The following is a 26,104-nucleotide window of genomic DNA, read 5'->3' as shown; positions in this document are numbered from 1 at the left end:
GATCATGCCTTGGTCTTTCTGGCAACCACCCCAAATCCTGAACCTCTCTAGGGGTCCACGAGAGTCACCTCATTAGCATAAGCTCAGGTATTGTTGAAAGGGGCTTGTTACAAATAACAAGACACTCCCATCATTCAGGAAATTCCAAGAGTTTTTGGAGTTCTGTGCTAGGAACCAGGACAGAGATGAAATATATATTTCCCATTTTACCACAGTACTCCTCCCCACTCCCCAAGCACCATTAGGCATATCTTATTCATACTGCAGAAAACCAAAGAAGAAGAAAACCACAAGGGAAGTCAGAAGACAAAAAGAACACCTTACCTGTAGAGGAACAAGTAAAATAATTGTAGTGGCTTGCTCATCAGAAACCATTCAGGCAAGAAGAAAATGGCATGGAATCCTTAGTTTATTGAAGGAAAAGAACTTTTTCATTAGTACCAACAATATTTATTGAGTATCTGTGCTGTCATCTGGGATATAAAAAAGATTAAAACATGAATGCTGCCCCGAAGGAACTCACAAGTGGACTAAGAAAGAAACTGATGAGTTGTACAAGATACGGGATTTAGTGGTAAGAATAAAATGTTATAGGAATCCAAAGGGATTAGATAGGACTCACAGGTAGAGTGCTCAAAGGAGGTGACATGTTTAAAAAATTCTTTTTAAGATTATTTATTTATTTGAGAGAGAGAGAGAGAGCACAAGTGGGAGGGGCACAGAGAGGGAGAGAGAATCTCCAGCAGACTCCACACTGAGTGCAGAGCCCCAACGTGGGGCTTTAACTCAGGACCATGAGGTCACAGTGCAAACCAAAACCAAGAGTCAGACACTCAACCAACTGCACCACCCAGGTGCCCAAGAGGTGACATTTTTAGATTAGACAGAATGCCTTCTTCCTCCACTCCCTACCACTACCCAACAGAACTTCAGTTTAATAACAGCAGATTGTAGCTAAAAGACTTGAAAGACACAGTCTCCCAGGAGCAGTAGCTAGGAGAGCCCAAAGCTGAGGGGAGACAAAAACAGTACACTAGAGGAATTTGAAGCCTCTGGTACAGCTGGTACAACAAATCATAAACACAGCCCAACTCCTAGCAGAGAGAACACTGTTCTGTGATTAGATCTGTGTAGATAACAGTGACTTAGGTGTTAGGACCAACATGCTAATATGTTAGCATGTTTTAGGTACAAGTTACAAATGTTTTCCTGCTTATTAATCTCTGGGGACATCACCAGATAAGCCTGATATAATTTCTTTAAAGTTTTGTAGAATATACTTATAATTTTTTTTTAAAACATCTGGATGGGTTAGGCCCTGGCAGTTTATGGTCCGTGATTTGGTAACTATCAGGGAAGGATGTGAAGCCAGAGGCAGAGGCTCTTTTTCCATCTTGTAACAACAGACTATTTGAATGTCTGTCTCTCTACATCTGCCTTTGAGGATTAGATTCTTCGCACCAAGGACTTCAGTGATGAATGGCCTGGGTAGAATGCAAGAAGACTTAAGGTCCCTGTCTTAAAGTAAGTTACCAACAACATATGAGATGAATAAGGGTTCATCTAAGGACCTAATCTAATAAAATAAGTTATCTAATAAAACCTAATAAAATAAGTTATTCAACAACATATGAGATGAATAAGGATTCATCGAATAAGGATAAGAATAAAGGACATTCTGATTGTATGATTTTAGGAATTATTAACTATGGAGATAACCAAGCTGCTGTTCATATAATATGTGACTTAAAGGGGTGTGTGTTCACAGTGTAAGAACATGGAACATTTAGAACAGGTTGAAAGCTTTTTTTTTTTTTCCCCACAGGCAGTAATATTTTTGCCAGTTCTTGAAAGTGGCCAGAGATGAGATTCTTATCTCTTGAATATTGAAGACCATCATTTTAAGATTATTCTTTGAATTTTTAGATATGGTAACATAATACTACTCCAAAATGGTTTTCTACTAAAAAACAGAAACAAACTCTTTGAGGTCAGGGCCTGGATCTTAGCAATATTTACTTTCTCATTATCTGCCATGCCTGTGGCAGATGTTTATTAAGTTCGAATTGTTCGGCACAATTTTGTGAGTCCTGACAGCCCGGAGTAGCCAAGCGTTGTCTATTCGTAGAGTTCTATCACGAGGTCATGGTCTCTACCCAACTGGTTGTTATTCTTCACTAACATCCAATGTGATTGAAAGAGCTTTTGTTTTTCTTAGGTTAGCTAGAGCTGAGAGATTTTTACAGCCATCAAGAAGCAATTTTGCCTTTATTCCCAATATTCCTGCAACCTTTAGATCAACCACTAAAAAAAACCACTTAAGAGCTCACTTCTCATCTCCAGCTCATGCATAAGAACATATTATTTTGACATTATTGGAAGAAATTCATTTTTGCTTTAAAGAGCCTCCCCCACTTCCTTGACAACCTTATATGAGATGATCAACCTCATTAATAACGTACGAAATGCACATTTTAATAACATGCCATTTTTCACTTATCAGATTGGCAAAGACTACTAAGACTGATAACACCCAATATTGGACAGGAAAAAGGTAATCTCATACACTCAGGGTGGAGGATTAATTACCATTTGTACGATACCATGGAAGGGTATTGCATATACCTATCAGCATTCTAAATATGTGTCAGTTTCCAGCAAGTCCTTCATAAGTATTTGCACTGATGCACAATGGATGTCTGTTGTATTTTTTTTTTAACCACTGAAAATTTGGAAAGAGTGAGACTATCCATTAATAGGACAGTGGTCAAATACGACATTTGTATAAAGAAAGAACACATTCCATTAAACATTTTTTTCAGGCCAAAAAGAAGAAGCTGCAGTACTTACAACATCTCAACTTAATTGAAATTAATTATTTTTTCTTTGTGTGAATTATATATTCATAGGAAGAAGTCTAGAATGTACAACATGCTATTAATAGTTATCTCCAAAGGGTGGGTTTATAGGAGCCTTTTATTTTCAACTCTGTGCATTTTTAGGTTGCTTTTGTAATTAAAAGAATTATAACTATTTAAAAATATTTGTGTAGTGCTTCCTAGGCATGGTACATTCCACTCTGGATTGGGGATACAAAGATGCATCATAATGAGATTTGATACTGATCTCAAGGAGTTAATGGCCTAGTCAGTGAACACAGGAAAACAAATACATCCCATAGAATCTTGTGGGTACTCTGATAGGAGCTGCAAAATATTCAGTAGGATGAAGGGTTAGTTTGATTGGATGGGAAAGGAAGAATTGGGTATAGAAGGGAGGAAGAAAGCAGCCATAGAGGGGGTTTGAGCTGAATTGTGAAAGCTTTGCTATTCAATCTGGAATTTGAGAGGTGAGTAGATGGCAGACGGAACAAGGGAGAGTAAAGGTGTGGATGACAGTGTCAGGTGTGCATTTGGGAAGTACCAGGAGGTGTACTGGCTGCAGTTGGTGAGCAACTGGAGAGGTGAGTGTTGTTATGGGGGAGGGGGTGAGAACCATGCAGATGGACAAGAGAGGATAGGATTCTGGCCTGTGAGTCGGGACGTTGCTCCTTCCTGCTTCTGCCCCACAGATGCTGTGCGAGTTTAGATAAAAGTCACTTCCGCTCTCTGGGCCTCAGTTTCCTAATCTGCTCATTGAGAGTGTTGGACTAGATCAGTGACCTCTGGTGCTTTTATTCTTTCCTCTTTTTCTTTAGAAATAGAACCTTTTAGTCGAAGAGATTCTATTTTACATTAGGAGCAAATGCAGTAGATAAAAGCGGAGCTGTGAGCTATTGTAGTTGGCAGGTGGGAAGTAATGATGAGGCTCCCCCCTGTGCGTCCTCAGAGAGGCTTCCTTGGAGGGGTCAGGGGGAGCGCTAGCAGAAAACCCTGGCCAAGCAGAACACGAGAGCCCTTTCACATCTGAAGAATCTACAACTGTGTCACTAGGCTCTTGTGAAGTCCCTGCTTCCTTCCCCCTTAGATTGTTTCCATCTTGGCCTAATTTCTTCTTACCCCTGGTTCGGCTGCACGTCCGTGTTCGGTGTCCTTTCTCATCAGACCTCAAGTGCTTCTCTCCTCCATGCCCATCTTCTTACCATTTTTCTTCGCTCGTAGCTCTGATTCCTTATTGATTTTTTTTTTCAATCTTCTTTAATTTGTGTGAACAGGCTGGCCTTTTCAGGACACAGTGGAAATTATAATAGGTAACACTGAATGCCCACCATGGGTGCTGTTGTAAACATTGCATAAATTATCTCATTTCATCCTCAGGACAGGTGTTAATTATGAGGCAGGAGTTAATGTCAATATTATTTTATTATGTTTATAATATAATGATCTTAAATCATTATATTATTTTACGGGTGAGAAGACCAAGGCAGGCACAAAGAGGCAAATCATGTGATAAGGTCAAAGAGAAACAGTCGTCAGAACTGTGACTCAGGCACAGGCAAGCTGGCTTCAGACCACTACCACTTCATCATGGCCTAAACTTTCTTACTTTGTACTTTGACATTTTTAGCTGTCTGTTCTCAGAAAGGGTATATCCCCGTTCATTCAGGTGTCTTTGCGTGCTCTGGGGCTGTCTCTGCTCCCTTTCTCTCCCCGTGCCCTGCCCTTCCTTCCCTTTTTTGCTAAGAGGGAAGTGATGCCAAGAACGAGACAGTTAAGATTTAACTGAAACTCACAAGAGAACGGATCTGGGGACTCTTGTTTTAAATGGATTTCTTGGGATGTGACCGGGGAAATGCAGCTGAGAGATTCAGGTAGAGCAAGGCCATTTAGGCTGACAGTTGCACGTTTACCAAGGAATTCGGTGTGAGTCAGGAAGGCAGGGTGAGAAAGGGGCAGGGCCAGGCATTTGATCCATTGTCAAAGTCAAGAGATGGAATGTTGTTCCCATTTTTTATCGTTGACTTCCCTACCCTGAAAAGCTAAACCACTTTAGAGCATGATTTCTTCTTTTGTGTTGCTCTGCTGTTTTCACCGCATGCCAGGGTAGGCCTGATATAATCACCTGAAAGTAAATAAGGAGAAATCTGTGCCTATGCCATCACTGACTTGCGCTAAGTATGTTGTTGTTACCAAGAGATCAAGGAAAAAGAAGTAAATGATTAACCAAATTTCTAAGGACTAAAACCTTTGGACTGCAAAATGTTGCTGTGTTTACTCAGCAGAAAACAAGTCTGCTCACTGGCCTAGAAGCATTAAAAAACATTAACCTAGAAGCTTTTGGCCAATGTGTGACATATTTCATCATAAATACATTTCAAGTATTGAAGATGTGTTTTAAGAATTAAAATTCATATAGATGTGGTACTGTGACCCACAAAATTACAAAACTGTAGGAAAACTTAGCTATTTCTCTATTTGGAGTGGGAGAAGAATGGGCTCCAAATATGGAAACACATCTCTAATTTATATGATCAATATAAAGATTTCCGCCTCATCGAAGCACTTTCATTTCTACTTACTGTGTTCTGAAAGTCAAGTTCAGATTTATAACATACTTGGTTTAAAGCAGTTTCTAAAATCTGGTGTGTGTGAGATTTTTGAAAGGAAAGCAATATAGTAAGTTTATTGGGATCTCAGTATATATTTTATTTTAGAACAGATATTGGAAGCAGGCTAGGCCTTCTAAAAGGGGAGAATATGAGCTGATAAACATCCAGGGGAGTTTAGTTGCTCTAAGTTAGCTTTATCTAGGTGGTTGGCTTATGGATAAATCTCAAAGATAGAAGTTTTATTCCCAGGAAGCTTATTTTCCAAGAGCTATTTGAGAATTTGGATATCCCTCAAAGAAAAATAAATCTTTTTATCTATTTTGTTAGGGAGTCCATGGAAGTTCAGGAAAAAATTTTCTGTAAAATTTCTACAGTGCCAGAAATTGGGTCTAATGGCCCAGTACAAAATTCTGTCTTCTTAAGGGAGCGTTTCCAGATCTCCTTAGTGGGAATTAATCTGTACTTTCTCATTCGTGGATTCATGCATTCATTCAACAGACGATTATTGAACACCTACTATGTGAGATTACAACTGCGAACAAGTTAAACATAGTGCTCGTCTTCCCAGTAATCATGGTTTTGTGGGGAATACAGAGTAAGTACTCAGAGGTAATAGCGGCATCATTACTGCCCTACCGGCTGCAGGCAGATCGGGGCAGACTTTTTAGAGAAAATGCTTTCTAAGCTAAGCAGAAGTTAACTAGGTGAACAGAGAAGATTAGGGACACGATATACAAAACTGGAGAACGAGCCTCCAGAAGGGAGTGGAAGAGGCACAGCCGTTCTCAAACGGAAAGGAGTTCAGAAGGGGTGGAGCGTGGAGCATGAGCGAGGGAGGAAGTAGTGGTCAGACGGAAGCTGGAGAGAGCAATAGTGGTTCTAGAGCCCTGAGACCCTCATCACACCCACTCTTCTGATGGCAGTGGTGAGCCATTGAGGTGATGGCAGGTGTTCTATAAAACTCACAGTGGTTACTACATACAAAGTGTACTGGAGGGAGGCATGAAGCTCATTGTCGTCCAAGGTCAAAGGGGTAAGCGACCCAATCCCAGAATACCATTTTTAGAGTTTATCTCCTGGGAAGTGAGTTCTGTCTCAGTCAGGGTCCAGTCAGAAAATAGACACAATGCTAATATTTCAAATTGGACACACAGGGTTTTAGGGGGCCGAGTGATAGTGGAAGCAGAGGTAACCTAGAGATTAGTGACTTCAGGAAGCAGCTGCCATCCTAGGACTGGGGAAAGCAAAAGAGAATGAGTGTGGTTAACTAAACCCAGAAGCTCAGAGTGGAGCCCACCACAGAACTGCTAAGGGGGTGCTTGGGCCTCTGGGGAGGGATGGCCTTATGGCTGGTGTTCCAGTCAGCAGGAGGAGTTCATGGCTAGTACACAGAATGCTAAAAGCATGGGGAACTGGAGCTATCTGCTGCTGTGGAGTCCAAAAGGAGCTGGAAAACAGGAAGAGAGTTCCTCCTTCCCACTTCTGCCTTCCAGTCTCCTGCTGGTGGCTCCCACTGGCAGAATTTAACAAGAAGCCAGTTGCAAGGGAGTCTGGGACATGTGGTTTGCAGACTTCTAGCTCCAGCATCACAGAGCAGAATACCAAAGGGTGGGCTTGGGCTGAGAGGCAGCTGGTAAGTCATCTGCCCTAGGCATTTCAGGAAAGGAGCTCTAGCTCCATCCACTGTAGGAAGTGGACTGGAGGGGGGCCGTCCCGGGTCCCTGTCGATCATTTCACACATTGCTATCCAGACAGAGGTGATGGCAGCCTGCCTTAGGACCAGGACAAGAGAGAAAGAGAAGTAGGTAGATGCAGAGAGATTTAGAACCTCGAATTGAACAGAATTTGGGGAGGGAAGAGGGGATAGATCAGAGGAAATAAGGAGGGGGAGGAGTTAAGGAAGAAGCTTGCATCTCTGACACGGGTGGATGGTGGTACCCTTTACCAAGATAGGAACGTGGGACTGAAACTGTTTAGGGGAAGATGATCTATTCGGTTTGGGGCTGGTTGAGTCTGAGGTGCCTGTGGCTCATCCAGGTGGAAATTGACTGCAGATACCTGGTCAGAAGATGTAGACATGGTATGTCTTCAGCCTACAGGTGGTGCTTGAAGTTTAGGAGGCCAATGCCTTATCCATTAGGTGACTGGGGCGGTACTTGAAGTTTAGGAATGAATGAAGTTACCAGGGGAAACTATACAGTGGGGAGAAAGGAGCGCATCAGGCAGAACCCAAAGGAATAACCACATTGTAGGAAAGAACAAAGTAGTGGAGAAGTTTGTGAAGGGGACAGGAAGATGGTGGCAGAAGCTGGAAGAAAGAGTGCATTAGGATTCCCTCTGATGTGCTAAGCACAGCGATGAAGCCGTGCGCACGTGGTACAAAAGGGGAACACCTAACACAGCCGGGAGAGAAGCATCGGGTGGAAGAGGAACCATAGTGGGGGGAGGCCACCTGGTGCCTGGGCGCCATTGTGCCACTTGGGAGCTGGGAGTGGATGTAGGGGACGTGCGGCGAGGTGGGGCGGTCCTCCAGCTTTCCAGTCAGAAGTCCTGTGCGAGGAGGAGGGCCCTGGAGGCTGTGCAGTCATGGAGAAAAGGCACTTCTGAGAGATCTACTCGTCTGTTACCGAAGTTTGTCTTCTAGGCATTCTTTTTTTTTTTTTTTTCTAGATGACATATTTAGTGTGGTTCGATTTTGTGGGAATCATAACCTTGAATGGGTTGATTTTCCCCTTACATAAAGTACAGAAGTCATCTTGTATTAATATGTCTTTTGACTGGATTTGTCTTGCCTTTAGGGGCAATAAAAGCTCAGTGAGCCGAGCGTCTAGCACAGGGAAGGAAATTTCTCTGTTTATTTAAACCCCTGAACTTGCTGTCATTTTACCATCGGCGCCCATCACAAACGTCGAATTACGCATTGACACTGATCTGGCTGTGCTCTCCCAATGACCTGTGGGAACAAACAGGTTTGGGCAGGTGTTAGGCCTAAGATCTGAATAACGAAAGCGAGACACACACTTGCCAATTTTAATTGTTTGCCAGTGTTCATTGCTTTCAGTTTTTTCGTTAACAAGTTACAACAACTCATTTCATGTAGGGAAAATAGGAGTTTTTCATAACCCTGCATAGGAACTGGAAATGGGTGAGCCCAGGCACCTCTGGATGTTTCCTTTCTCCTCTCTCACTATATCTGCACCGTCCTTTCCTCAATCTACAGATCTGTTTTCTCTAACTTTTGCTTCTGTGTGATTTGTCTTCTCCTCTCAGCCTCTCTCTGTATCATGACTGGCACTTAAAGCTTCAGCTCCCATTGCTGTTTGGGGCATTAGTTCAGTTTCCTTTCATGATCTGGTCAAGGGGCCTCCCCTGTTCTACCCAGCTTGGACTGGGGATATGTACCCATGTAGTTCACAAAAGCCAGAGATTGGCTAGCTCCCCTCAGAAGTATAAAATGAGAAGCAAGGAATCCTGAGTTGTGACCTCTCCAGTACATTCCTTCTGTGCCTGGTCCATAACCCATTTCCTACACACAATACCAAAGATTCTCTCTTCTAATGCAATCTGTTCCTCGTACGTAAAACCACACATTCACTTACTCTTTCCCCAACAGGAAATATCCCAAAGTCATTGCCGCTACACTGAGAAGCAGTCAAGGGGCCACTTCAAAAGCATCATCCAATCTGAATCCACAATTCTCAGTGATGTCCATTTCAACTCAAGTCCTCTCACGAGCAGTCTAGCCACTCCACAACCCGTGGTCTACATATTACACGCAACACTGACATAGCCTGTGTATGGTGGTGGACGCTCTGAATGTCAGGTTTTAAAAAAGGGGAGAAGAAATTTCCACCTCTTAGTCTAACTGTAAGAAAGACACATCATACATTGGTCACTGGCTCAGCCTATACTCTGTCTGGTTGAATAGAGCCCACATCTGGTGATGGGTGGCCTCCTTGCTGGCATTCGAGGCCAGATGCTTAGAAATTATAAAGTTTATTGGAGGAGCCCTGACTCCTAAACCCTCGGCTTGTCTCCTCTCCTCTTTTACCATGAAATGAGTTCCTTGATCTTTTTTTTTTTTAAAGATTTTATTTATTTATTTATTTATTTGACAGAGAGAGACAGCCAGCGAGAGAGGGAACATAAGCAGGGGGAGTGGGAGAAGAAGAAGCAGGCTCCTAGCGGAAGAGCCTGATGTGGGGCTCGATCCCAGAACGCCGGGATCACGCCCTGAGCCGAAGGCAGACGCTTAACCGCTGTGCCACCCAGGCGCCCCGAGTTCCTTGATCTTAAACAACTATTCTCGAGTTGTCTGTTGGGTATAGCTTCTGTTTTCTTCCTGTGCCTTTCCTTGTTAAAATCTGGTTACGGAGGGGTTTTTGTTTGGTTTGTTGTTGTTATTGTTGTTTTTATGAACCCTTCAGTAGTTAATGATGTGAAATAGAACAGAAATATCAGCACAGTGGATGCATCTCAAACCAGAATCGTTTTGGATTTTTTTTCCTTCAGCCCTTGTTAAGAATTTAGAGCACTCTAATTTTGTAATAGAGTAGGTATCTGTGGGGCTTGGATTCTGTAATCAAGCTTGTTTATTTCTGAGCTTGCTTTCTTGGCTAATTTCCATGTGGTTTCTAAGTTAATTGCATAGGGGGAAAAAACCCCAAAATTTCGTTTTCTGCACTGTATTGACATGACTTTAGCATTTGCATTTAATCATTTGCACTTCTTCTATCTCAGTAAGTACCCTGAGCTGTCTTTATGTTTACATACCATTGAGAACTAGAAGATAAGTTAGGAGTAGAATTAGAATAGAGGAAATCAGCATAGTCATTTCTTAAATAGCTAAGCATCAAGGAGTGCTGCAGCCATCAACCAACACCATCTAATTCAAACTAAGGCATTGAAGTGTTGGGTTTTTTGGTTTTGTTTTGTTTTTTTTTTTAACATATGTTATTTATCTAGTCTTAATTTAGCCGGTAAAAGTTCCTGATTCCCAACCCTGCCCTCGTTCTCTTCAGGGTGTCCCAGCTTTTGCTAGATTGGGTTGAGCTTACCCAATGAGAAACCATTCCATTAGCCATCACATTGATAGAACTATCCAGAACCATGTGTCCTTAAGAGAGCAGTGGTCATTGAGAGCCACGTGGAGGTCCAGAGCTGCTTCCAGCACAGTCTCCTGACCATGCCCGCCCTGCGGTAGCTCCATGTAGGGTGATTATGTTGAGTTCTAGCACAGACTTGGAACACGGTAGAGAGTCAATGAGATGCCTGGTAGAAAGGATGAAAACATATATAGGTGATGTTTCAGCCTTCATGTTCTGTGGAACACTGATTCTTGAAGGTTATATGTAGACATTAAACAGGACATCAAGGAAAGAAAACTACTAGGCTCGTGTTTTAAGAACACCAAAAGAGGGGGTGTCTGGGTGGCTCAGTTGGTTGAGCGTCTGTCTTTGGCTCAGATCATGATCCCAAGGTCCTGGGATCGAGCCCTGTGTCAGGCTCCCTGCTGAGCAGGGAGTCTGCTTCTCCCTCTCCCTTTGCCGCATCCTCTGCTGTGCTCTATCTCTCAAATAAATAAATAAAATCTTTTTAAAAAAATACCAAAAGAGGAGATGAATATGCGTCTTTGCCCTCGTGTTCCATTTTCTTAGGGTAAGTTCTTAGGAGTAGAATTGCTATTGTGCCTATTTCCAGAACTTTTGATAAGTTTAACTGCAGTGGCCTCCAGAAGGCTATTCCAGTTGACTGTACATGAGACGGGTCCAGTCCCCACCCTCCACGTCTCACCTTATTTGTACTTGTGTCTCCAAAGCCTGCTCGGTGGCACTTTCTCGGAGCAGTTGGCTTGGCAGGGGTCAAGGTGTGTGTGTGAGAATACAAAGTGTTCATTAAAACTTCCAAGATGTCTATGTGATAAAAATATTTGGCTTGTTTTTATTTTGATGCCCTTGGTTTAATTTCCCAAAATTTGTGTGACAATTTCTCCATCTCTGTTTCACTCTCCATTTGAACAATACCTTTTTTTTTTTAAAAGGCGTTCCTCCTTCTTTATACATTTTTTACAACTTTCCCAAGCATGCTAATAAATTTAGTATCTACACCAGATTCTTTATAGTCAATAGTCAATTATAGTCAAAGTTATAGTCAATAACCAGACAAGAATAGATTAGTGGACAGGCCAGATAGAAGAAAAAACAGGGGCATTTTGGATGAAGGTCAGTTGACATTATTAAGTCTTAGTTTGGACAAAAGCATTGGGAGAAGGGAGAACTGATAAATTTGGGGATGGGTTGTAGAGATGGTGACAGTTGAGGGGGTGCCAGATCCTCCCAATTTTCACAAGAACCTGGAAAGTTGTTTTACATAAGGTATATAAGTGTTAAATGTGCATGGGCCAAGAAAACTCACTTGTGCAAACTACCCATTTGACCTCAAGTCGAGCCACGTCTACTTCCGTTAACAGGTGAGGGGTTGAACATTTTAAAAGTGGTTTTTCTTTCATCTCCCACGTCCCTGCCCTCCAACCATGGACACTTGAGGAGTTTATATTTGTCTGAGACACCTTTTTCCTGTGCCAGTTTCCCTGTGGCCGCTTCTTTCTTTTTTCCCATGCTTGTACCCAGGGTTTCCTCTTGATGCTCACGGGTGTGTAGGGTCTGCGCAGAAATGTGTCCCTGCAGTCTCCTCTGCGCTCACCTCGGGTCAGTGTGTGTGTCTCCCCGCTGCAGCGCTCCGGGCCGTAGCCCTTGTGCCGGTCACAGGCAGAAGCCGAGGCGTATGTTCTGGGTCATTCACTCAGAGCCAATAGCTTCTGTGGCTTTCCATGGCGGTGGATCTCCCTGTGTAATCCGTGCAGGCAGACCTAATTAAATTCTTTAATTACATTTCGAGGGTAGGCTTAACAGAGTTAAGTATCTCCTGATCACCAGCGTCTGAAGGATTAAAGTGCCTGCCTGTTCTGCGGCTTTACACTCCTCATTTAGTCTGGTGGCTGGCTGTGTCCCTTGTCTCTCTTCTTGACTCTTGTTACCTTGAATGTATTTAATTTGCCTGTAATCTCCATCTCTTGCACAGATCCCGGGTCATAGTCATTACTCAGCAACTGTGTGTTGAATGAAGGACAGTACTGTCACCTGTGATGATACAGAACAGTATGTGCCAAACAGAAACATTTGTCAGAGCCAGATAAACATCCTCTTAGAAGCTTGGCAGAGCTTTGGCTCCACGTTATTTGACTTCCTTGTCTGATGGTTGGTGGTGAATGGTAGTGACTACTCTTCTTTACCCCTTTGCTTAATCGCTGAACCCCCAGGACCTGTCTGAATTGATTTTCTTTTCAGCTGGTGCATTGATCTGTTTCCTTGTTGGTTGTCCTTGCCCACCAGAATGGAAGCTCCATGAGGGGAAGGATTATGTTGATCCTGTTCCGTGTCTGGGACCATGCTGCAAATTGAGTGAGGGAGCCTGTGTCTTATCCCAGCTCTTTGTGTCTTGTCTTTTCTTGCTCTTGCTTTTTTTTTTTTTTTTAAGTATACACAGTTCCTCATCTCCCTTGGGTGACAACACTCCCATCTACATTGGGGCAGATGTAAATTGGCTCTGTCATCATTTTCCTCCTTAAACTGGCAGGCAGTTCCATATGGCAAGAGGGGCACAGTGGACGCAGGACAGGATTGCAGGAGGAAAACCGCTCTCTTTCCTGGCCAAGTCCAGCAGAGTCATCAAGGCTCCCTTCTCTGAGCCTTGCTCTCTTTACCTGTCGAGGAGAGATAGCACCTCCTATCACCCTCACAAGGTGGGAAGGTACCATCTGAGGAAAGTTTTGTAGAACGCACTGGGATGTGCGTATGCATGCTTGTCTGCCTTTCGAGGACCAGGACACCTCAGGTGGGAGCAGGCCGACCAGGGAGCTGATTTCCTAACCTCCTCCTTCAACACAACAGTCTTGTGAAGTGGGTGATGCTATCCCATTTTAAAGATGAAGATAATGAGGGGTGCCTGGGTGGCTCAGTCAGTTAAGCATCTGACTCTTGGTTTCAGCTCAAGTGGTGACTTCAGGGTCCTGAGATCGAGCCCAGTGTCGGGCTCTGTGCTCAGCATGGAGTCTGCTTGAGATTCTCTCCCTCTCCCTCTCCCACTCATGCTTTCTCTCTCTCTCTCTCTCTCTCTCTAAAATAAATAAGTCTTTAAAAAAATGAAGATTATAATTCTCAGAGACACAGAATTTTCCTCAGAATTATTCACAAAGTAAAGGCAGAGCTTAGACATAGATCATCTGATGACAAATCTAGCCGCCTTTTCGCCATCCAGCATCTGTACGACTGGACCGTGGAGAAGGGGCCATCGTGCCTGGGCGCCAGATTCTGGATGGTGAGCCTGATCACGTGTGTTCTGAACATTTCTGTAATTTGTTAATGTGTGACACCATAAACTTGTACTATGTTAATCCGAGTTAGTGTTAGAGTCATACTCAATGGACAGACTTTTCTTCCCTATCAAACACGGCACAACTAGTGAGATCAGAAGTTAGTAATTTCTTGGAACATGCTGATTAAAAAAGGGGTTGACACTCAATGACAGAAGAGCTGGTTGAGTGCGGCAGAGCCTGCATTTACATACGGACCTGGAGTCTGACCTGGATTTGCAGGCTCTCCTGTGGCATCGCGATATACAGAGCAGGACGCCTGCCTCCCTACCCGTTCCTCCCACGTGGGGTTTCACCAGTGATGGGGTGCTGGATCCTCACCAAGGCGATCTATGTTATTGTTTCGAGGGAGTCTCAAGTGAACCTGTAAAGACTTTTCAGTTACCCAACAGGACCTTGCGCAGCTGCATGTGGAAATCAGGATAATTCCGGCGTTTCTGAGAGCATTTTAATAGAGCACTGATTACAGATTGCAGGCACCTGGTGGTGGTTTTGTACTGAGGCTGAAGGGTGCAGTTCCAAAGACCAGAGCTGGGCTTGACAGATTCCTATTTTCCTGTTCTGTTGTTTCCCAGGGCCTGGCATAGGTACTAAGAAACTCTTAACAGTCATTGATCCAGGCCCTTGGCATGGTTAGCATGGGCTTCAGGAGACCCCCAAAGCCAGAGTATTAATTCCCAGGCTGACAGTGGACACGTGACTTAGCCCTGGGGTTTTCTCCTTCCAATGGCTCAAACCACTGAGACGGGAGGAGGGCCTCCTGTTAGTTGGGGTCAGCACAGAGCCCTATAGCTTGGGACTTGGCCAAAACTATTCTGTGCTTCTTGGACTGTCTCGAGCTGTTCCACTTGGGCTGGCCATCATTGCTTTTGGCCTTGACAGCCAAAGGAGAAAGCATAAACTGTGAAAAGTCAAGAGAATAAAAGGTGATAGCCAGAAGTTGAGGTTTTGAAATCAATGGGTAGAGGTATTCTAGTCCAATACTTAAATTCTTGCCAATTCGTAAGAAAAAGAGTGAATCTGAGAAGAATCCTCACTGTGATAAATCAGGTTTTCTCTCTCTCTCTCTCCACCTCCCTCCTGGCATTCCGTGTGCTCTCACCTTCCACAAACTTGGGTGGCTGTAATAACTTTGCTTGAAAGAGCATTGTAGCCAAGCGGAGAGCGGTGGCCAGCCCTAGTGGTGGCCTTGCTATGATTTGGGAATTTCCCTCTGGACTTCAGCTTTCTTATGATTTAAGAGAGAGAATTGGTATGCTGGACCATCACTCAGATCACTTCAGCTATGGAATTTTTTAAGCTTAAGAATGCCAGCGTACTAGCTTGCCATGCCTTTCAACCAAGGTAGAAGCTGCTGGTGGGCGAGGCCCAAAAAGGTGTCAAGGAATCGTTGTTGGTTAGCTCATTTGGGAGGTCTTGCTGAGATCCTTCTCAATAAGGTCAAATGGATGGAATTCCCCTTGCCAGCCTTTTAATTTTGTGAAGGCCAGGGCATTGCTGCTAGGGAAGCAGCTCCGGTTTCTCAAAGCACTGGCCCCAAAAGACAGAAGGCACAGAGAGAGTGTGAGGAAGGAGACAACAAGGAGGGTCCAAGCCGTGCTTCTGAGATGCCGAGGGGGGTAATACAGCAAAGGAAGTGGAAAGAGGAGTTTCCCTTGAGAACCAGCAGAAACCTTTGAAATATGTGCCTTTCATAATTAAACCTCTTCCGGTTTGGGAAATCGCCTACAAGGTTCATAAAACTGCCTGGTGGCAGCCATCCAAGACCCTCCCAGGAGTGGACTCCTGTTGTACACTGCTGGTCTCCGAAGGAGGGTGGTGAGCAGCTGTGATGAGACTTTGGTGGGCATTGTCCTGTTTACGGAGACAGACCTACTGTAGACTCCCTGCTGCCCTGTTACCAACTCCCCAGGTTTTTATTTGTGGAATCAAAACAAGCTCTATTCTAACTAGACTACGTGGTCCTCTCTGCCAACTCCACAGCATGACATGCATAACCGAGATGAACAGATAGCCAGAAAGAATGACTTCAAACTACAGCCTGATTCATTATCTTTGTAAGGGCTGGGCAGAGATGATAACAGTATTTTGTCCACCAGAAAGCAGGGCCGATCAGAGGTAAAACTGTGAAGGAGATGAATTTATTTTCATTTACCTAGAATGCGTCTCTGCCTCACTTTTCCCGACCTTTCCCCTTTCTGCAATGAGATAGTGAGGCAGAGCAAAGGCTCGTGGAATCAACACTTCCAAGGTTCAAATCCCTACTCTGCCCTTTTGAAGCCGTGTGAATTAGAGCAACTTACTGAACTCCTCTGAGCCTTGTTTCCTCTTTCGTAAAGTGCAGTCTTGTCCTCCACCCCCAGTACAAACATGTTAGTGAGGGTTTTCAAATACCAAAGCCCCATATCTAAGTGTTTGCATCTCAGGTCAGAATTTGAGGCAGCTGATGGGGATAGCTTTTGGAGGTTGGGTGGGAATCTTTCCAGCACCTGTGACATTATACTGCACAGGCACGTGGTCATGAAGTTGACCATCGGGAAGACCAATTACAGTTAAAGTTACAGTCCTGAGCAGGTCCTCATGAGCTTGATGACCTTCTTGAAAATCTTCAATGTGAAGTTGAGACACTGAAGGGCAGAGTGCCTTACCTTTTAAATTGACATGATAAACACGTGTACAGTGGGGACAGATGTGCTGCATTTCTTCTGTCCCCCGTTACCGTGAAGGACTTCGTGTCAGAGTGTAACACCAATAAAATATCAATTACAGAAAACTTGCGGACGCTCTCTCAAGAAATTCTAAAGTGACGATATTCTTCACATCCGGGATCCAAGTCAGAAATACCGTTTTAAAATTGATGTTAGAATTAGAGAGTATTTTGAGAAGCATTCCTCTGATTTGCAGAAAATATATAAACTTGTTTCAACTATATTTTAGGGTTTTATAGGCCACTTCGAAAATGGAGGGTCTTTTTAAAAGGCTTGTTATCTTTTTAGTGTTTTATTTCAGGTCTGTCCTAAAATAGAAATAGCTGAATCGAGAGAATGTATAATTACCTGAGATTTGAGTCAGCAAATACCTGATAGAAAAGACTCATCTTGTGTTTGCTGGAGAGTTTATTCATTTGTGTCTTTGTTTTTAATGGTTGATCTGTTTGGTCTTTTTTTTTTTTTCCCCTAATCCAAAACTTCTGTATAAACTTCTGTGTGAATCAAGCCCCTCCTGTAGGAGGAAAGCACCTGAACTACTACCTAAGTCATTGTTAAATGACAGAATTTCCGCGGAGTGAATTTAAAGACGCAGTGGCTTTATTAAGTGATCACGGATTGGGCAGCATCCCATCTAGCAATAGAATTAAGGAGGCCACATACTGCATGGTGCACTGGGTGTTCTACGCAAGTAATGAATCATGGAACTTTACATTGAAAACTAGGGATGTACTGTATGGTGACTAACATAATATAATAAAATAGAAAAGAGAAAGAAAGAAAGAAAGAAAGAAAGAAAGAAAGAAAGAAAGGAAGGAAGGAAGAAAGGAAGAAAGGAAGAAAGGAAGAAAGGAAGAAAGGAAGAAAGGAAGAAAGGAAGAAAGAAAGAAAGAAAAGAAAAGAAAAGAAAGAGAAGAAAGAAAGAGAAGAGAAAAGAGGCTCCACGAAAGTGGGTCCACGGGCACGCCTGGGTGGCTCGGTTAGTTGAGTGGCCAGCTCTTGATTTGAGCGCCCAGGTCATAAGCTCAGGGTCCTGGGATTGACACCGCCCCCCAGCCCCAGGTGTGGCTCCTCGCCAGCGGGGAGTCTGCTTCAGGATTCTCTCCCTTTGCCCCTCCACCACTCCCCCCTGCTCACGCTCTCTGTCTCTCTTTGTCTCTCAAATAAATAAATTACCTATTAAAAAAAAAAAAGTAGCCCCACCAAGCTATCGAAGGGAAAAGGCTTTGAAAGACGGAAGGCTAAAAGAGGAAATCATTAGCAAAGAATGCATTGTTTCAGGCAGATTGTCCTGAGGGGATTGTAAGGGCCACGGGTGATGCTGACCAGGTAATTCCTGGTTGACTGGTTAAGGTTACCTTCCTGGGGGATCGAGACAGCTGTTAGGTTAGGTATTAAACTTGGCTTGCTGAAGTTGGGGTTTAGCACAAGTGACTCTGTTTGGGGCCTGCTGTCCCTTTTAACATCTTCCACTTTCTTTCATGCATGGGTTTAGTGTTTGCCTCGCTTTTCTCTCTTCAGTGCAAGTAAAAGAAACATACTGATTTAGCAAGCAGTGCAGAACATAGCACAGAATTAAAATTGTTTATTTTCACGTTGTCTATCCTCATGTGGCTTTGTCCCTATTTGGTTGGAATAGATTTGTCAATTGCCAATGTGGTCTGCTATCAACACTGCTCTCCAGGCCAGTGGATTGTTTTCTTAGTCTGCCAACTAGCTGTTGGACACCATGGTGATGAATGCTCAAAAATCGAGACATGCCGACAATTTGAGCTCCTTTTGTTTGTTTTCTCTCACAACCCTTTGTTCTTTCTTTGATATGATTAAATTCGTTTTTAAGGCCTGCTTCCGTTGTGGATTGACAGCCCTGTCATAATCCAATGAGTGCACCCCAGCCTGCCCTTCCCTGGTGCTTTATTTCTACCCGTTACTGTAGCGTCAGTATATAGAGACTGAAGAACCAATTTAAACCAGCCCTTGGAATTTAAACTTGTGAATGTTGTGGTTCTAATATAGACTGAATCCTTCAGAGCGGGTGATACTCGTGAACTCTTCGCACCACCTCGAAAAATCCTCCCAATGGCATGTTTCTGGCAGCATTGTTGGTGGTGGTGGTGATGGTGGCGGTGGTGGGTTTTTTTGGCCTTCTTATTTGTTCAAGTTGGGATATGATGATTGACAAGAAGGTTAACAAGTCCACCCACAATATAAATAAACTTGTGTAAACACAGGTCTTGGGGTCTGGGTGTAGAACAGGGTTTGTTCTTTGAATATTAAACCAGCAAGAATAATGTGCTTACTGAACATATAAACACGGAAAGAGGAGATGAAAATAGTCCAGATTTATAACTGAAGCAGACGTGAGTCACTGGCTTCGGAGGATCCTGTGAACATGATGTCTCCTACACAAGAAGGGTTAGTATATACAGGAAAAGAAAGCCAACCAAGTCTTATAGTATTTGGTAGCCTGATGGTGGGGGAAAAAGCTCCTTCTTTCCTTTCCTTAAGGAGTTAAACTATATTTTAGGGTTTTTAAAGGTTTCATACACTTAAAAAGTATAAGTAAGTCACGACCAAGGCTGCTGTGTGTGGTTGTGCTGTTTTTGCGCTTCTCCAAAGATGTGTAAGCAAGGGAGCAAGTGCGAGCTGACATGTGGCTGGTATTCTTTTTTTTTTTTTTTAAGATTTTATTTATTTATTCGACAGAGATAGAGACAGCCAGCGAGAGAGGGAACACAAGCAGGGGGAGTGGGAGAGGAAGAAGCAGGCTCCCAGCGGAGGAGCCTGATGTGGGGCTCGATCCCAGAACGCCGGGATCACGCCCTGAGCCGAAGGCAGACGCTTAACCGCTGTGCCACCCAGGCGCCCCTGGCTGGTATTCTGTTCACCAGGCCATGGGCCCTGGCATGGAGCTGCACTGGCCCAGAGGAAAGGGGCCATTTTCTTCTCACCGAAATGCCTTCCGGGCCTTGTCAATGTTCACAGCATTTGCTCCTTTTCCTCACAGCTCTTTGAAAGTGTGGGAATTTACCCAGTTTCACCTTTGGGATTCCTGGCACCATGTCTGAACTGGAGCTGATAAGACAGACCAATAATTAGATCTCGATAAAATATATTTTGATATGTCTTCCAATTTGAGGAGAAAGCGTGTACCTCAAAAACAAACTGTTTAAAGGAACACTCTAGTCAGATTATGGTGGAATAAGAATTCTGCCCTGCAGAATATATTTCTGACTATTTTCTGGTTTCAAAATCCAGAGGTGTTCATATTACCATTTTGGCAAACTATTTTCTAGACATTTCTTTATGCATATAAATACACACCTATAATTCATGAGCTCATTTTCTGTTTTGTAACTTACTTGTTTTTACTCTATTATGTTATGGTCATTTTTCTCAGATATATGCCATGAATTTTGAAGACTATATAATATTCTGTTAGGTGGTGGGTATACTGTTTAACCAGTGCAGATTGGCTATTGATGGATATTTAGATTTTTTATAATGTTTTGCTCTTAAAAATGAATCTGAGGTAAGCATGCATTTATAATACACACAGGCATACAGGCTCACATCATTTTCCCTAGTAGTAGAGTTGCTGGTTCGAGGAGTTCTAATTCAAATATTAATTTCTGTGAGAGAAATTAGAACTTCCTCATAATCCGTGGACCAATACGGGTAGCTAAAAAATAGCATAGTTTACCATTCATGAAAACATATGCCTAAAAATCCTAATTTACAATCTTAAAGCAAACTTCGGGAGATACATTTAGCGGCTATCTTGATTCCACACTTGGAATTGAGCGTGGAAGTGTTTTATAACTCATGCGATGCTATGCAAACCTCAGTGACTCATTCCTAGGGCTTTAGAGAGTATCCACCGTGTACTCTCAAAAAATGTTTATGGAGTCTTATTTTATAAATAATTCATTAAATACAGAAGGAAAACCCCAAAGACAGTGGTTCTGCACTGGTTATATAGCAGAATAAATAAGGATATCATCAAGAAAACAAGTCCAGGCCCTTGCCCCCCAGATCCCTCTGTAAGCAGGTCCGGGGCACTTCAGATGTTGAGGTATGGCCTTTGTTCAGAATTTGTCCTTTATGGTATTTCTATGTCCATCTACAAGTATTTTTCCAGCAGAATAGAGAATATTTTTAACTTTTATTCACATCATTTTCCCTGTTTGGAAGTTTCCGGCTCCTTCCAGGATACTTTTAGAGGTATTTGTGGTTTTTGGTTTTTTGTTTCTGGGGGGGGTTTGAGGGTTGTTTTTGTTGTTGTTTTGGGTTTTTTTCTGGTATGACTTGCTGATTTAGTTCCGATCTTTATAAGACTTCAAAAGCCACGGTCTTGGTCCAGCGTTCCCATCTGGTTTCACTCCACACAGCCCGTTCCACAGACCTTGTTCCTCTCATGAAGAACAAAGAGTGATGGACTTACAGTGATCGCAATTTCCGGCTTTGAATGTTATCACCAGATTAAAGTTATCTGTCTATTTTAGTGGTATTTCAGACTCCCTCTTTAGATTCCACTAATACAAATGTGTAGTTTAGAGTAGTAATCGAACTGCATGGAACAATTGGCTGGTGGACTGAAATTTTTGTCTGATTTATTTAAATTTTCTGCACGTTTGCATGCCGTAGAGCGACCGAAATTTTCATCTTGAGAACTACCTCAAGATGTTCTAGTTCGAGAAGTTGTCTAAGTAGAAATTTTGCATATTTAGAATCAGTAACTCTTAACCTGAATAAACTTTTATAAAGGGGCTAACTTGACCTCCAGTTATCTCGTTTGGCCTTAATATATGAAACCATAAAAATAGATTTTCACTGCATAACACATTGCGTGTTTTCTAACTACCAACTTCTGGATTTTGGAGCAAAATGAACTTTTTAAGATTATTTTTAGGTTTAATGATTGCTTAATAACATCTGACATAACATTTAGTGTTGATATACTGTGGAGTTTACAGAAAGCAACTTCACATTTCTCTGCTTTGGTTTCAGTACTTACAACGTTGACCCACTTCTTGTCAAGGTAATTGTGTTTCTCTGTCAAGACCTGAGGCATGGAGAAGAAACAAATACAATTAAGTGTGAATCTTATTTATCCTTTAGAATATTATACTGGGCAATGTTGAGGGACGTTTGTGAGCAAGATGGGAACAATGCTGGGGCTGTTTTAGGAGGCATCAGAATCGTTCAGGCTATGTTAATGAGAATCCTAACCAGAGGATGTGAGAATGAGAGGGAACTGGTGGAGTCCAATTTACATGGATTACATCACATCCACAGAACTTGGTGATTGGTTACTTACGGGAATGCAGAGTCTAGGTTAACTCCCAGTGGAAATGCTCCATTGGCGGTTAGATAAGTGGATTTAAAGCCAGGAAGGCAGTGGGAGCTGGATGCGTGATTAAGCGTCGTCAGATTGAAGTTGTATTTGAAATGCTACAATGAAGTTGTGTTTGAAATGCTACAATTTTTTCAAACACAAAATGGCAGTGTGGAGAACTCCTTAGAGGATAACCTTAGTTCTCTCATTTCTAAGTCTTTGAGGTCACCTCACCAGAGTTCCTATGCACTAGAGAAAACCAGCTGATTCTCCCTCAAAGTCTCCCACGCTGACATCACTTTCACCCTTAGCTTGGAGAATCCTGAAACTTGATATCAGCTTGCTTTGAGTGCATTCACCTCAGGGTCAAGTCGTATTCACTGGTTAAAGAACGTGATGTCTAAAACCGGGGATTTCGGTTACTCGTTGATAATGGGAACGTAACTGCTGTCCAGTCCAGAATGCTCGTATTGGCACAGCCAGTGCCAAAAATGTGATTGGAAGCTTGCATGCTAAACGTGGCACCCAGACAGGGACGTTCCTGAGGTTAGAGGAATCAGTTTGCCTTGATAACATTAAGCTAAATAGATGACTGTATTTCACCAAAGGGGCTCTTCCTTCTCAGGTGAGAAATATTTGAAGCCTGTAGGCTACACCCCAGTCTGCACGATAGCTACAAAGGGCAACTATGAGTGAGGGCATCGACAGGTCTTAATTGCTGGAGTCCCTAGCACTTCCTTATCTCCTAACCACAGAGGACAAGTGTCTGTTCCACTCCTGGAAACCAAAGATGTTAGTGTTGGAGTGTGGAACATCTTTCATCTGTACGCTTTACTTATGTACTTCATCTGCTGAATCCTGAGGTCATAGGAGCTTACAGCTCCTTCTCTGAAGGTTAATCTCATTTCCCGTTTACTTGTGGGGGTGGAGGGCCCCATTACAGTAGCCACATACTAACAAAAGTAGATATGGATTAGGTGGCTTACAGCAAGAAGAAGATAGATAAAAAAGCCCTGGGAAAGATTAAACTAACAGAGATTAGTTTCTACAATTACCACTTAAGGCAGCCAACTGCTTTGACTTGCAAATCATATTGTAGGTTGGCTTCTTGGATGGAGAAGCTTTGTAATTATAGCCTATAGAAGCTGTAGACCAGGAAGAGATAAAACTTCACGGGGTTGTAGGGGAGGAAAGCTAATTTTCCTTCTACTCTTCTGAGTTCTTAGTGAAGACCCTTATAATAAAAGACAAAGTAATAAGAGAAAAACAAGTTTATTAGCACATATACCTCATGGATGCATGGGAGATACCCAGGGAAGAATGAGTAACTCTCTGAAAATCCCTGGAATTCAGGATTAAATACCATCCCAATAGGGAAAGGGGAGCAGGGATGTAGGCCTCTTAGGGGAGAGTAAATGATTTTTAGGAAAGATCGAGGGCACCCTTAGAAGAACAAATGGGAAATATGATAATTTGTGAGAAAATCTGTCCTGGGTGTGATGTCCTCTTCTAGTCTCCTCTTCTGTGACAAGCGTCCATCTTCTCTGGTTGATGAAACTCTTGGAAAGGAGACTTACTGAGTTCCTTTTAGAGGATCTGTCTTAAAGCAGATGTGGGGAGCTCAGACAAAGCCTCTGCTCGCATTTGCTGTTTTTCAGATGCCTTCAGTTCAAGATAATCAAAATATTGAAGTGGCATATTTTTGGGGTGGCCTGTTTTGGGGTGGCATGTCCTCTTACCTTCAGCACGATGTGGATTAGAGTACCTATGGTCATTGGCATACCTCTGATGCTGTATTCATCTTGTTTTCTTACATCGGGGGTCCCAGCCTTGGGTTGGACATTGGTTTACCAACAAGAGGTAAGACCCAATAAAGCCACTTGCTTGAATCTAGAGAGAAAATTCTGTACATCTCTTCCTGTATTCTTTCCTAAGAGTACATTCCTTTCCATCCCATAGTTCCTCGTTAGGCCGTTGGCTTTAAATTAGGTGTCAGGATGGCTGCATGAGAACCAGTTAGAGAATTGTTTAAAACACAAATTCCACTGTACATTCTTATCCCCAGGATGGTGTTAAAAGCATACACACATGCATGCAGTTGGGTAGGGCTGCCAATATCATTGTCCTGGACAAAAACTTTTGACAGTTTCTCATAGAATGCATCTAGCAATCTCCTAGGAATGAGTTTCCTGAGGGTGAAGTCTATAAATTCCTCATCCTGAAAACAATACAGAGCCTTTCATAAAATAGACCACATATCCATATTTAGAGAGTTTCATACCATGAATGAGGAAAAAGCTTTGGTAAAGTTGAGATTCTCTTTTACAAATCCCTTCTGGTATGGATGGCTACATTTACTCAGTTTCTATAAGCTCAAAGGGTCTTTTATTTTTCATACTATAGTAGGAGAATTAATTAAAATTTTCCATTTTTAAGAGTGTATTATGATTCATGCACTAGAATAAAAGATTTGCATATACTGTTCCATTTAATTCTTTCAATAGTTCCATGAGGTGGGTGAAGATCTCTCCAAGTTGCAGTTAGTAAACTAAGGGTCTGGAATTTTAAGAGATTTACCCAGTCATATGTAAGTCTTCAGTATTGGAGCTGGAATTTGAACACAATTTGTTTTGATTCCAAAACCTGTGCTCAGTGAAGTTACTGGTTTTGTCTTTGCTAGTTTTAGTCATGCTTTGTTTGTTATTGTCCTTAGCGATTGAATATCAGTATATTAAAAAGGGGGGGGGGATGACTGGGTGGCCCAGTCGGTTAAGCATCCAACTCTTGGTTTGGGCTCAGGTTGTGATCTCAGGGTCCTGAGATTGAGCCCCCTGTCGGGCTCCATGCTCGCTGAAGAATCTACTTGAGATTTTCTCTCCCTCTCTCTCTGCCCCCTCCCTACACACTCACACACGTGCACATGTGTGCACTCTCTCTCTCTCTCTACATAAATAAGTCTTAAAAACAAAAATAGTAAAATGTCATTTCCATTTCTTAACAGTTTCTCAAAGGAAGAACAGAATTTTCTAAGAGTTTGGTAAAACATTCATGCTCCTTTTTTTTTTTCTGGCAAATTGTACACAATCACAATCAAATGATAGCTTTTTATTACTTTTAACCACAATTTTAGAAAAATGTGAACCCAGGATAGGAAAGCAAGAGCCATACCACAGTTGGAAAGGTACTGGTCAGAGAATGCCTGGTGAGTTTTGGGATATGACGCATTTTCTGCATTGCTTATAGAATGTTGGAAGCTGCTGTGCTCCCGCTGGCTTGCTTTCTCACATGTCCCCAAAGGGTGAAAAGTGAGAGGCCTTGTTTCTCTCTCTTTTTAAAAATGTCCCTGTAAATGATAACACCCTGCCTAGGAAAGTCACCAGGTAAATGATGGTGGGGGGAAGGGTGGATTCTGTTTGCTAACTTCTACGAAATCGCAGGGTATCAGTTGGTGGTCAGCACACTGACCCCAGGCCCCCTCCACGGTTGTCATAATGTTCTCAGCCAGTATGAAGAACCTGGTGGTGATGATAAAATGTCATGATCAGAGCGCAAATAGATCTGGGTATAGAATTCTATAATATGTCGTGGAGATATTGGTGGATATAATAAAAAGCAACACTTTGTATTTTTTATTCTTGGTGCCACTCAGAAAACCTGTTCTGTTATAGAATCGAAACTAGGAGAAATTTTTTTTTAGCCAGAGGAATGCTCCTTTTAAATATATGTCTTTCCTACGACAAAATTGCTGATGGATAGCTATGTTGGTATCGTTTGCGAATCTTACATTGGGAAGGATGATTCTCTGCTTTTCCCTCATAAAGCAAAACCTTTGATGTAGTCAGCAGTCAACTCCTGGAGAACAGGGACCATGCCCTAAATATTTCTTGTATCTCTAATGCTGAGCCTAGAAATGGCGCATAGTAGGTGTTTGCCAATTGGCTCAATTTTATAGCAGGCTGGCCAACACTTTGAGCTGCTCTTACCATGTATAGCTGTGCTCTTAATCCATTTACAGGCTCTCTGAGTACTCTGTACGACCCGTGGGGCCAACCCACAGGCCCTGTCTGCACCTCTAAGTTCTGATTGGTTAGCTAAACAAACGTTGGTTACCGATTAAGACACAGTCTGTGACTAGGATG

General features: G+C 42.7%; 1 protein-coding gene across 2 annotated transcripts in view; it reads left to right on the top strand.

Moving 5' to 3' along the window:
* STXBP6 (syntaxin binding protein 6) overlaps nt 1-26,104 on the top strand; it is a 238,803-nt gene that overhangs the window by 43,999 nt on the left and 168,700 nt on the right. The gene's annotated exons all lie outside the window — the stretch shown is intronic.

Source organism: Ursus maritimus, unplaced genomic scaffold, assembly GCF_017311325.1.
Source record: "Ursus maritimus isolate PB19 unplaced genomic scaffold, ASM1731132v1 scaffold_36, whole genome shotgun sequence".
NCBI lineage: Eukaryota > Metazoa > Chordata > Mammalia > Carnivora > Ursidae > Ursus > Ursus maritimus.
This window is presented reverse-complemented; position numbering and strand designations above follow the sequence as displayed.